The following is a 13619-nucleotide window of genomic DNA, read 5'->3' as shown; positions in this document are numbered from 1 at the left end:
GTTCGAGAAGAACCAGAGTTTCCACCAATAAATCGTGAGAATGTTAACACAACAACAACAACATCATGTGTTGTGTGTGGGTTGTAAAGCACCATGTCGTGCGCATCTCTGTTAAAAGAAATGGCAGATACACTTTCCTAAAACGAAACATTTTGTTTCCGGGTCTAACGCATAAGTAAGGTAGACCCACTACGAGGCCAGCCTTCATCTACCTGTGTGGACATTATTTTTAACGTGAAAAGAAGCTAAGAAGCGAAAGGAAATACCTTTTCGAGATATGGTATGGTAAAAAAGTGATCGAGTTTCAACATACATCGAGTGCTCCACTACAAAGTTGGCGCTAATCGACCGGCTGAGAACGGGCTCGAACTATGCGAATATAGTAAATTCGTGGTAGAAGGTATTGCAGATGACCAGGTATGATCTGATTTATTATGATACACGCCGATTGATTTTGTGGGTCTTGATAGACATTTTGGCATAAATCATTTAAAGCGTCGCATGTTGCAAATTGTTTGCTATAACTGTGTGTTCACATGTCATTACAAACGTGACTGTAAATCTCGCCCATGAAACAAAATCAGTTAGTTTAATCGATAAGAATAACAAAGGTCCGCTCAATATTTAAGAAACAACAACGCATTTATTGTCATAAATTTGGTCACATAGCATAGAAGAGGTTTGTTTTTCCAAAGCAACGGGCGGCACGCTCTTAAAGAAACAATACCCTTATTAATGTGTGTTTACAGCACGATACCCCGCTTACCTACAGTCACAGACGTTGCCGGCGTAAAGTTCAAGTGCCTTATTGACAGCAGGTCCGATTGTTTTTTTTTTTCCTTTGTAAAAGGATAGCCGATAGCATGACCGGGCCTCTAGAATTTGTATACACTCGCGTAACAAGAACTGGCACTGTATCAACCTATTCATTCGCCCGTACAACATTACCCATAACTGTTAATGATATGAGCTTTGGTTATTGTAGACTCTCGAGTACTTCTTGGGATGGAGTAACGGGGTCGAGATGTTTGTACTAGAGCCGGACGTAGTTTGATTATGGATAACAATGGGACTCAAATTATTCGTGAATTTAAAATAAACAATATTTGTTATTGCGGACAATAATTTTGAATCTATAGACACGGATTTAAATGATTTTAATGGTGTTCATCGTGTGAGATCCATTATTGAAAGTAAAAAATTTTGTGAAATGGGAATAAGACTTAAGAATACAAGCCTAGCACAATCTACAGTTCTTTCAACATTGATAAGGTTTTGTAATGCCCTTGTTGTAAAACCAAGGACTAGATAAATTACGTGACTTCATAGCTACTTTTTATATTCAACGATGTTCTCGGGTTTTCAAAATCATAAGAGGTTACATTCTTTTGTTTAAAAAGAGTATTGAAAGTCTCGCTTGCGCAGAGTTTTCATTTAATTGGAATAAATGCAAGTTGCTGTTGCAACATTGAATAGGTATTCACCACAAGGTTTCATAACATCGAACGGTAGACTTGTCAGATATAAAAAAAAAATAAGGCTCTTGCTGAAGCATTATTGTCAAAAGAACGTTTAAGTTCGCGAAATATTTTAGAATGATAAAAAAAAAGATTTCTGCTTCTTTATTAACGATTTTCGGACAAATCTCGTTGTTGAAGTACAAACAGATTCCTGTTCAATAGATTAATAGTGGTTCAGTTTTCCTACAAGAAAGTAATGATCAACTTAAAAATCGAATATTATCAAAGAATCACTGACACAGAAAGTTGTTATCATAGTTATTAAATAGAGTTATAAGATTTAAGAAGACCTCAAGCATAATCTATTAAGCGTTAACATTTTAGAATATTAACAGACTGAAATAGTCTCAAAGCATCATGTCATAAGAAAAATATTTTCTCCTCGTGTTCATAGATGATCGGCTTACATACAAGCTTTTGATTTCGAAGTCGGTACCTACGCAAGGGTCCAAGAATACCGCGTGTAGATTTTATTAGTAGAAACTAGTTGTCTTAACATAATGTTCAATTTGGGCAAAAATAGTAAAGATTCGCGACGACTACAAGCCGAACAACTTAGATCCGAACATAAGTAAAGTAATTGAAGCCGATAAAATGATATTATTGATTTAAATTTAAGGTGTCACATATGATAAAAAAAATGCTTGCTGTATAAACATTTTCTTTTGTTTGGTGCAAACGAAGTGTTATCATTCATTTATTGATACAATCATTTCATGATTACTTATTTGAAACATTTTAGTTAGGAAAAACCTGCAAAAACTTAGTGTACTTAATTTGTTAGAACGTACATTGAACATTTTTAGATTGCAAAGTTAATTAAAGGCCCTCTAGAGCTATACAGTTGACTTGACATCCGATAGAAAATGTATCAGAACCACTTCATACATAGCCATAAATACGAATGGCACTTACTTATAATTGTTGACGCATTTACTGGTTAATATTGTCACCTAGCTCCTGTTAAAAATGTGTCTTCAAAAAAAAAAAAGAGCATGTTAAGCGCTTTGTTTTTGTTGTGCGCTGAAAGGAATAGTAGCCGATCAAGCTACGTCATTCGCAGGTAGCGAACTCATAGACTTGAGTTGGCAGTGTTCTTTTGAGTTTCATAAAATTACAAGCGGGATGAATTATTGCGCTAACGGGTTATTTTAAAAGGTTTATGTCTGTTCTTAAGTTCATTGTTTCATTATCGCTGAAAATCATGAACGTAGATAATGGTATTTTACAGTTATTGGCAAAATTCAACTTACTTTGAATTGTATTGTATGAAAGAAACGCACAGCACAGGCGACAGCCCATTGCAATTGTCTATAGGCTGCAAGTCCTCCGCGTAGTCATGAACGTAGATATTGGTATTCTACAATTGGCGAAATTCAACTTACTTTGAATTGTATTTTATCAAAAAGTTTAACACAGGCGACAGCCCAATGCAATTGTCTATAGGCTGCAAGACCACTACGCTATAATGATTTAGTACGAGTGTCAACAGTTTAAAAGTTAACCTGTTTGAAATTAGAAATAACGCAAAAGTCAGGATGGACGAGCATTTGAACGTCTATAAGACTCGTATTGAAAAAAAAAAAAAAAAAGCATTCTGTTTAATGTTGATATTGTGTTAGTAAGAAAGAAAAGCCGATTGTAACATCAATATTATTTTACTTGTTTTGGCGGTCATTTATGATTATTGAATTGTCTCAAGGTAGACTATGAAAATGTGATATCGTCGGTAGTGGTAAATGATATGAAAGTCGGTGTGACTTTAGAACCTTAGACTTTAGGTTCAGTCCTCGTAAATTAATTATTAGCTGTTAATCTGCCCCGTAAAGTGTTCTTATTATACCTAGTATACATCAAGGTATAAGTTCAAGGTGGTTTTGTGTATTCCTGTTAATACACTAGATATGTCACTGGACGACGATTTGATGGCGTGTCATACGATGTAAATTACTAAGTTAGGAGAAAAGTTCTCCAGTCCATACAAAATAATCTCAACTTTGCGATAACGAGAGGTATCGAATCGAGCCTCAAACTGGAGGTCATGCTCAGTACATATTTGTGTCAAGAACTTACAAATTCATCTAAGCAGTTGGAAAGTGAGCCAATGAATAAAAATGTATTCCACAAATGTTACTCCTTACTTCCAGTAATTTGCAAGTTGCCTGGCAGAGATTGCTGTGTAGCAATAAGGCCGCATATTGTGCAAAATATTTTTACCTTATAAGTTTGTACTAGATTTTCTTACATTGTTTTGTACAATAAAGTATTGTAAAAAAAATAAATACTCCGTATATTTTTATTTTTGTTTTATTTTATTATTTTTACCTATTCATTTCCTCGGTTGTTACATAATTCCGTATAGTTAATCTAAGTATTACACAAAAGTTTCATAACACACATGCACACCACACTTTAATAGCTCAATAATAGCTCTGTGTTTGACATAGCAAGGCGTGTATGTCATATTGTACATTGGAAGCTCCGCGCTTCGTGTAGTTGTGGGTAGCGCTTGCGCTCCTTGTAATCACAGTACATGGCAGGCTCCGCGCTGCATGTAGTTCCAGATGTTGTGGGTAGCATTGCGCTCCTTGTGATCACAGTACATTGGAAGCTTCGCGCTTCGTGTAGTTCCAGTTGTTGTGGGTAGCTTTAAGCTCCTTGTAGTCACAGTACATGACAGGCTCCGCGCTGTATGTAGTTCCAGATTTTGTGCGAAGCATTGCGCTTCATGTGACTACAGTACATGTCAGGCTCCGCGCTGCATGTAGTTCCAGTATTTGTTCAGAGCTCTACATTTACAATATATAATACACACACACACACCAGTACATGGCAAGCTCCGCGCTGCATGTAGTTCCAGATGTTATGGGTAGCATTGCGCTCCTTGTGATCACAGTACATGGCAGGCTCCGCGCTGCATGTAGTTCCAGATGTTGTGGGTAGCATTGCGCTCCTTGTGATCACAGTACATTGGAAGCTTCGCGCTTCGTGTAGTTTCAGTTGTTGTGGGTAGCTTTAAGCTCCTTGTAGTCACAGTACATGACAGGCTCCGCGCTGTATGTAGTTCCAGATTTTGTGCGAAGCATTGCGCTTCATGTGACTACAGTACATGTCAGGCTCCGCGCTGCATGTAGTTCCAGTATTTGTTCAGAGCTCTACACTTACAATATAATACACACACACACACAATACATTCAAAGCTTCGTCTTTAGGCGACAGTGGCCATTGTTGATATCACCGATGATGACGATGATGAGTAATAATTTGTGAGTCGGTGTGAAAAGTTACAAACCGTGAAGGGAAAAGAGTTTGAATACAGCAAATGAAATAGCAACGCAGTAAGTAATCTGCGCAAAATTACTAGTCGAATGTTCGCGCGAGAACGCGCTCGTTGTCAGAATGGCCGTGTGAGAGAATTATAACAGAGTAGTTGTTATGTGGCTATACCTTCCTATTATAAAGTACTCTATGGTGTACAACATAATGGCGATATTGAATTGATATGAAATGCATGGAGTTACGGGCCATGCGATGGTTTATATTCCTTGAGTCAGTAGCTCGATGATATAGTCTCGGTACTACCATCGACCGCGCAAGGTGTGCGCACTGAGTCATTATTTAATATTATTTCACATATCTACCTAACTATAATTAATTATGGAGAGTTATTTAAATTCTCTGACATATTATATTGAAAAAGAATATATAAACAATTTTCGATACAAAAAGTGGTTTTAACTTAATATTGTAACTACTAATCGGATTATGATGAAAAATGAACACATAGTTTTTTCGCGTTAGTAGTCCGTTTATTATTTTCATGAACAGACAGAATATGTAACACACATATTCCAAATCTAATAGAAGTCATCATAATATATCTTATTGTATCTATTCCGAAACATTGTTGGTAGTAGGTATATTTCCCAGCCTTTAAAACGTTGTTGAAGCTTAGTCTATCCGTGACCACGCTCGCTGTTCAAGGACTTAAACGTTGAATGGACCCTTTCAAACAAAAGTATTCGATCAAAGCAGCTTATAAAATTAACAATTCCGATAAGCTTAGTTTCCCTTAACTATACGTTGAGGATACATCACCTCAACCGCAAGGCACAGCAACAAACAAGTCAATAATTACTAAATAATTGATTGGGTAATCATTCTGTTTGGAAGAACCAATTTCCGTCGCTAATGAAAATATCTTATTTGTACAAAATAACATCACAGTATTTCATGGCCGATATTTGCTGGGAAATTTTCGCTTTGTTCGCCTCCTAGTTAATTTGATTAAATATTGATTATTATTATGGGATTTTGATGGACGCTTGATTAGATTGAAGAGTTCCACTTTGTGCTCATTGTATTGAATATATTTATAGATTCTGTTCTATGTAAGTATTATGAGATTATTGTGTTCAGATTATTAATGAAATTGGGTTTATACAGTGATGATTCCGGAAGTAAACAAGACTGTAAATAAGGCAAATCGGGTCACCCACTCTCGAGTTTTAGCGACACAATCGAACAGTTATTGATTTTTACATTATGCGTAGGTGCAATGTACCTATTTATAGACATAGAAATAGAGAAGTGTTAAATTAAACGCAAAAAAACAAGGAGACACAAAACTCAATTTTCCTTTACAGGCACCTATAGTGAGATTGAACAAAGGTTAGCTTTTGCCTATCGCTTCCTGATTGGGCCACTGTCCGTAGTTGCAATATTCAGGTCGCTACAATTCGTGGTAAAATATCGAACATATTAGTTAAATCTTATATGAAAACATTGTGAATTTAGAGCTTCTGATAAATAGGTTCATGTATATCCGCAATTAGCCATTATTAAAAAAATTTATACGCAATAAGCCTCTGTAGTACAAATGTATTCTAACAATATACAAAATTAGATACCTATATTCTAGAAATTAAGTGAATTTATTTAATAATACAGCATTTATTTAAACGTAGTTACTGTTGACGTTTAACTTTCTCAATAAATGTCGAATGTCTGTCACAAGTTAGACGGAGAGAGAACAGTTTTTAATCACACACTTCACATTAAATGCATTAACTAGATTGTGCAATATAATATGTTATATATTATCGAAAAGTTAAAGTTACAATAATACTTACCTCTTAATGTACCTAAGCAATTGTGCAAAATATTTTTATTTTGATAGCATTGAGAATAAACAAGTATTACAAAGGAATGTTTCTAGATAAAAGCCGTATCGTTTTTTAATGTTTAGTATAACGTACTTCATTATACCGCTTTTTAAAATAATATCTTATTTTCTCTTGAATCAGGGCTGCCAACAAACATTTTAAAACTCCAAGTACCGAACATAGCTATTTATTAGGTATGAAGATTGTACATATATCTAAAATATTATATAAGTATGTTTGTTTGATATACCAAGCATGATAATTCACGTGTCCGCAATTTACTCTGTTGCTTCACCATTAATACCGGCGGGCGTCTTTGTTTATATATAATCTGTACTTTGTCACGGGAAAACAAACTGCGCGGAAATGAGAGGAGTTTAATGTGAGCTCGCCTTGGTGTTGTGGGTGTCTTTATTAGATTCAGGTGTTGTGGTAGAAAGCGGATCTTGTAGTGGATTTTGAAGTAGATAAAAGGAGATTTCATGAACGCGTTTCGAAAGGGAAGTTGTACATTTCTGCTTAAATGTTAACTAGCTATTGTGTTTTCTATGACGAATAAACATCAGAGTTAATAGAAAACATGTATGTCGATTTCTATCACTGTTGCACACAGAGGCGGCTCGTGACAAAATTTTATGGGTGTTCACTTGAAATAAAACACTGAAAATACATGGTGTAAATCAGTACAATTTAATTAAAAAATTACTTATAAAGGAAATGCGTACGTCTTTCTTTTTGGTGTGCAATAACTAACACAATAACTGTAACTTGACACAATCTATTAACCTTCGTAAAATATGTCTGTTTTCATCGACACGGTCATTGAACTCGCGTATTGCCTTTCGGTACGCGGAATCTAATGCTTTACGAATGTCTTGTCGTTCGATAGACGCCAATTGCAGTTCATTCAACAAATGGTACCTACCGAGATTGTGAATGTTTTTTCATCTTGATTGAAAGATGAGCTAAGTCGTCAACGCCCGTTTCAGTCCAAGCACTCTCACCTCCGCCGGCTGCGCCCGCTTCAAATAAAAGACACGGAAAACAAAATATTTTGTTGCTTTCATGTTCATCACAACCACACAACCACGGTGTTTTCACATATTGTTTGGATTTAAACACACGCGTATATGTTTTCGTTTTTGTCGTACATTTTTGCGTAAGGTCAAGTTCAAGCCGTGGCGGTCCCTTAGCTTTCAATTCAAGCCGAATTTGTAACGTTTTAACACACTTTTTAATGAACGCCACATTATAATTGTCCATTTTAACACTCACAAGTAATACTGATAACTACAGGCTATTTCAACAGCAACACATATCTTATGATTTTAATTAGAAAATTCCCGAATATACATTCGCGCGCGTGCAGTCAAGTTGACTAGAGTGTTTGTTTATATAGGCAACGTCGCGCGAAATCGCTGTCGTACGGGCGCGCGGTAAAAACGAACCGGCAACGTTTGCGGGAGCGGCGCTCCGAATTTTGCTATTTTTTCATAGAAAATCTTCTGTTTCACGCGCAGGACTCTGACAAAACTATCTCTTTCACTCCTATTGGATTTCGTATTAGAAAATGTACTAAATATTTTTTCATTGGAGCGCAATCGTGAGCGCTCCGCTACGCGCGTTTTATAATACAGTATTATACCTACAGGTGTATGGAATGATGGAATGATGGATATATTCATTGGTATTGCCAGTAGTTTTTTACGATTACGATTGATTTTAAATAGTAATAATTAATATTAATAATGAAATTAAGGAGTATGATTTTATTATAATTATTTATGGGAGTTCACTGCACCAGCGCTCCTTAGGGCGAGCCGCCTCTGGTTGCACAGTAGCTTTATTTCCATGTCTACTAAATATTATACAGATTGTGGCGCTTCTACAGTTTGCAGACACAAATTACAGTTCATACCTAGCAAACGTTCCCTAGAAAAATGTCAATCTTCTGTTTCAGCCCGTTTATAATAACATAAATGGATTTTTAAACGATGATATTGATGATATTAATCAAAATTATGGAAAAGCGACTGTAGTTTGTGTGCATACGGTCTCTACCGTCTCTACAGTCCACACTATATGACCTGCAATATTTGTTGCTCGAGATTGACCACCGTGGCCGACTCGTTTCGTTTCTAACCAAAATTTATCTACACAGGAATCAAAACACGCGAATATCGAGCCCGATACTTCAAACTCGCAACTTTTCCAACTTTATTCTGCAGTGTTGGAATAGCTACGTCGTATATTTTTATAGATATTTGCGAGGTCACGGACTGAAATGTTTTATGATGTTTACGTATGTATCTACCGCGGGTTGGTCATTTGTGGAAGGTTCTAGATTGACGTACAATACGGGAATACTCTTTGTGGTCTGTGTGTCCAATATGAATCGATTAAATCCGCACAAAGGGGTTATCGAACTCTAACACTTTAACTATGTCACTTTAAATTGCTGTTTCACTTTTATTGAAATACTAGTGGCTGTGGCTTTGACCGCTTTTAATGTTGTCGTGTATTGTTTTCGACGACTTGTACCACGTTTATTTTTACTAAAAATAAACGATGGATGTAAGAAAAATAATACTGTGGCTGTGCAGCCAAGTTGTTGCTCGTTAGTAGCAACAAGTTGGAACAAAAAGAGGAAAAGATATGAGGGAAGATAGTGGTCTACTTATAAGATTAACGATAGGTATGAGTAGGTATATATAAACATTCATATTTCCAATAATTCACCCAATTAGAAACTTTGAATTATTTTATATTAAATGTTTAGTACGAAGTTTATATATTTTTGAAGTAATAATACTTCTTTTGGCGCGATGGAGAAAAATGATGAGAGTGAATTTTTACGATGCGCGCGCACACCGACACCTAAATTTAACAGCATGGAGTTAGTTCTAGGTGGTATGAAAATTGATAACTATGTTCAAGTTGTATATTCTAGTATTATTTTCCATACGCCAAAGAAGTATAACTTCCAACGCGTGTAGACAAGTAGGTACACACAATATTTTTTTTTTTCAAAATTAAACTATTTCTAGTATCTGAAATTCGTTTTACAACACTTCTAATACTCGCGTCGCATCAAATATAATAAAATACTACACAGTTGATTGTACTCACATTGTACTAAACCGAACCGTATTAAACTATTCCGAAAACAGTTAAATCACTCGATAAAACTCCAAATTATCGAGAAGCGTACCTTAAACTTGTCAATCAGTAGATCGATTCTAACTACATAGTCCCTTTGAAGGGAAGAATAAACACAGTTGTAGACAACTGCCCTTCCCTTTGTAAAACATGTGGTACAGTTGTGGTTAGACGAGATAAAGCTTGTTCAAAACAAACAATTTTTTTTCAGCGTACTTTGATTATTTTGGATGCGTTTTTATTACGGGTCACTTTCATAATTGTTATAATAAAACGACGAACTTACACTCAAACCTTTGTACAGCTGGTGTTTAAAATAATATTGGCACAATATATTACTAAATAGTAATATTTTGTATGAATACATAACACTATTTGCTGCGTAGTCGGATAAATGAACCAATCAAACTTTTGACGAGTCCCCAAAGCAACAAGTGTCAAATTCTTGTTTGTTATCCTTCCCCTGATGGGTAAATAATTTAATTTCCATACTAATTTAATTGAAGGTTTCCTATATTATGCTGATTAAATTGTGTATTCAATATTTTATGTTTAGTATCTTAGATTCAAATAATTTCACGTTTCGTTTTATATTGCACAATGATATACTTATAGTCGTAAATGGAAACTAAGTACGTACGTACGTAATGTAAAGGACGCTAAAAAAATAGTAACGCCCACACAAAATTAGAATATTTTCCATGATTGTGAAAAAACTGCAATTAATCCTTTTAAATGAAAACCACATCTATAAATACAGTTTATCACTTGAACTCCTGTCTCGAATCACATATTTGTTTATTATCCTGACATACAGACCACCAGACATTTACAATACACTTGTAAATAAACAAATGTACGAACATCTGTGTTTAGGAATGAATACGACGGTTTTAAGGCGCGATTTAATCTGTACTCAAATTTTGCCTGAATTTTGTTACAATAAAAATATATTTAATTGTTATGATGTAATTCACGCTACTTTTATTTAAAAAAATACACTTCAAAAATATTAAATAAAATTATCAATATACAAAAACAAAAAAATGTTAAAAGCGATACTATAAAACATTTTAATTTGGCGCTCGTTTTAATTTTGAAATAAATATCTCTTTGTCATGCCGAGTTACAACGTATTCCAACGTTAATGTAATAAATAGCTATTCAAGAGGCAAATATTTCATTCAAATGAAGACTATATATTGCTATTATGTAGAGGAAAGTGAATAAATGTAGCCCTAAATCATGTGAGGGCTTACATAGCGAAAATATTACGTCTGTCTAATATTTGATTCCAACGTGTGTTTGGGAGGTCCAGACCGTACTTGATAACACCGTGTGAAATGATATACGGTATCTGAGATCTGTACATTTCTGTGGGTTAAGTCTTTGAATTTAATAATAAAAATTTGTTAATAATAAAAAGGATGGACTGTCCGTTATAGATTAGGTACCTATAAGCTCATCAGTCACCTTCGGATTCGGCCGATTACGAAACAAATTATAAATATTTATTTTTTCAACAAGTTTTCAGAGGCAACTGACGACATAATATCTAAGTATGTGCGAAAGAAAAAACATGAATGGAGAGAGAACATACAAATACTTAAATAGAACTTTTTTTTATACGTTTCAATTATGCATACTAACCCACTTATCTAACGAAATATTTCAGTCTGATCTGGAATTTCAACGGGAACATTAATTTAGCAAGAATATACATAGCCATACAGAAACCTAACTAAAGGTATGAGTCATCGAAATAACCAGTTGCCCGACAGCCCTCACTCCGTTGACTCAAGAAAGTAAGCAGAAATTTGAATGTGATATTAAAGCAGTGAAACGATATTTAACACGAAGAAATTTTCAACAAAATTTAATTAAACAATTTAAAATTATACATTCGGAATATGACCTTACAAGGCGAATGCACTTTGAAATAGCATTTGAGAAGAGCCAAGAAACTCGAAACGTTAACTATATAGCAACTATAATGTTATACACTTTAGCCATCTTAAGAGCGCTTTTACATAAGCCGATGTTATTTATCGACACGATATCGTGTATCTAATATAAAAAATGTCTTATACATTAATTACGATGTTTAAATAAATAACAAATAAGTGAAATTTAATCCAATTATTGGATTTCAAAAAAAACATTATTTTTCTACAATTTCATGCGTAAACCATCCAGTTTACATAAATATCGGAAGTGGGATAGTATCTCGTATCGTATGTTATAAAACAGTCACGATAAAATATCTGTAGTCACGGTCCATTCGCCTAGTTCATCATGTAGACAAGAGTGGAGCTGGTAATGTGAGCAAGACATCCGATACCGTGAGATCGTCACGGTGTCGGATCGGGCGTTGACACTTTGTTTGTCCTAGAGGAGGTGAATCACAGTAGGGATGTGATTTTTGTTGTAGTATAATAATATACAGACTATACTGCGGATCATGTGCAGGTAGTTGTATAATAAATTAATATACTAGCTACGGCGCACCCGCGTGCGAACCAGCGTGCTTATACAAGTACTAGGTTTCCGCCCGCGGCTTCGCCCGCGCAGTCAAAGAAAAACCCACATAGTTCCCGCTCCCGTGGGATTTCCGAGATTGCGTCATTTTCCCGGGATAAAAAGTAGCTATGTCCTTTCTCGGGTATCAAAATATCTCCATACCAAATTTTATGACAATTGGTTCAGTAGTATAAGCGTGATTGAGTAACAGACAGACAGACAGACAGAGTTACTTTCGCATTTATAATATTAGTATGGATTTCTATAGCTTTTATGGTACATAAGCCACATCACTGCTAACTGCCAAGTATAATCAAAATCCGTCCAATCATGTTCGCTTGAAAGGGCGACAAACTAGGTACTAATACCTGTGCTAATACATACATACATCATCACAAACTTTCGCGCTAACAGCTCGTACCAGCTAAAACATTTAAATATTGGTATAGTATATTTTTATCGCAAATACACTTGATCAACCTTTAATTGTTTTCACTGTGAAATGGATTCCACTGAATGTTATTCGGAACGAGGGCGGAAGGGGATTAATTAAATTCTTCTTGAAATACTTTAAATTAAAAAAAAATATTTATCCGTAAGCTAATTAAAATATAGGTTAACAATGTAAAACTAAAGTACACGAGATCGGTTCAAATAGGTAATCAATTTTACTTATCGCTTATATTGCGAAAAGTATGTTGACAACAACAATAGAAAAAAAGGCAAACGGAACCAAAAAGGGTCTTAGCTTGTTTTTATGTCTATGAAGTTTACTATACCTCGTAAAACAACACAACAAGTATAAATAAATGTAATCAATGCATCCTAACCTTAACAAAGTAATTTCGGAGTATAATTAATGCACTTAAAACTTGGCTGAGCCACGATTTGATCTTCATGAAATTTGAAACTCGACGTTTAACAGAGCAAGTGTTAATGAAAAGCGTTGTTTATCATGAAAGCAGTAATTTGTAGTGCGGCGAAAACGTTTTGATCGTTTATAATTCATCGTGGCTCATTTGAACATTTTGTATGGTGCCAATGATGATGGGATTCGACTGAATGATGATATTGAGTGCGCTTGAACTGTAAATTGAGAGGAGCGTTGCCTTTGAGTAAAATAGTCTATAATTAGTAATTTAGATCAATCCTCACGACACTTTTGCTATTTGTAAAAGTATATGAGCTTTCCTTCACTTATTTCATTTATCATTTAACTCCTAAATATTGTTAATTTATTTAATTATACCTCCTA

General features: G+C 35.0%; 1 protein-coding gene across 1 annotated transcript in view; it reads left to right on the top strand.

Annotated features, from left to right (window-relative positions):
• Nucleotides 1–13619, top strand: part of LOC123699929 (hemicentin-1-like) — a 95707-nt gene that overhangs the window by 30831 nt on the left and 51257 nt on the right. The window lies entirely within an intron of this gene.

Source organism: Colias croceus, chromosome 18, assembly GCF_905220415.1.
Source record: "Colias croceus chromosome 18, ilColCroc2.1".
Classification (NCBI taxonomy): Eukaryota; Metazoa; Arthropoda; class Insecta; order Lepidoptera; family Pieridae; genus Colias; species Colias croceus.
This window is presented reverse-complemented; position numbering and strand designations above follow the sequence as displayed.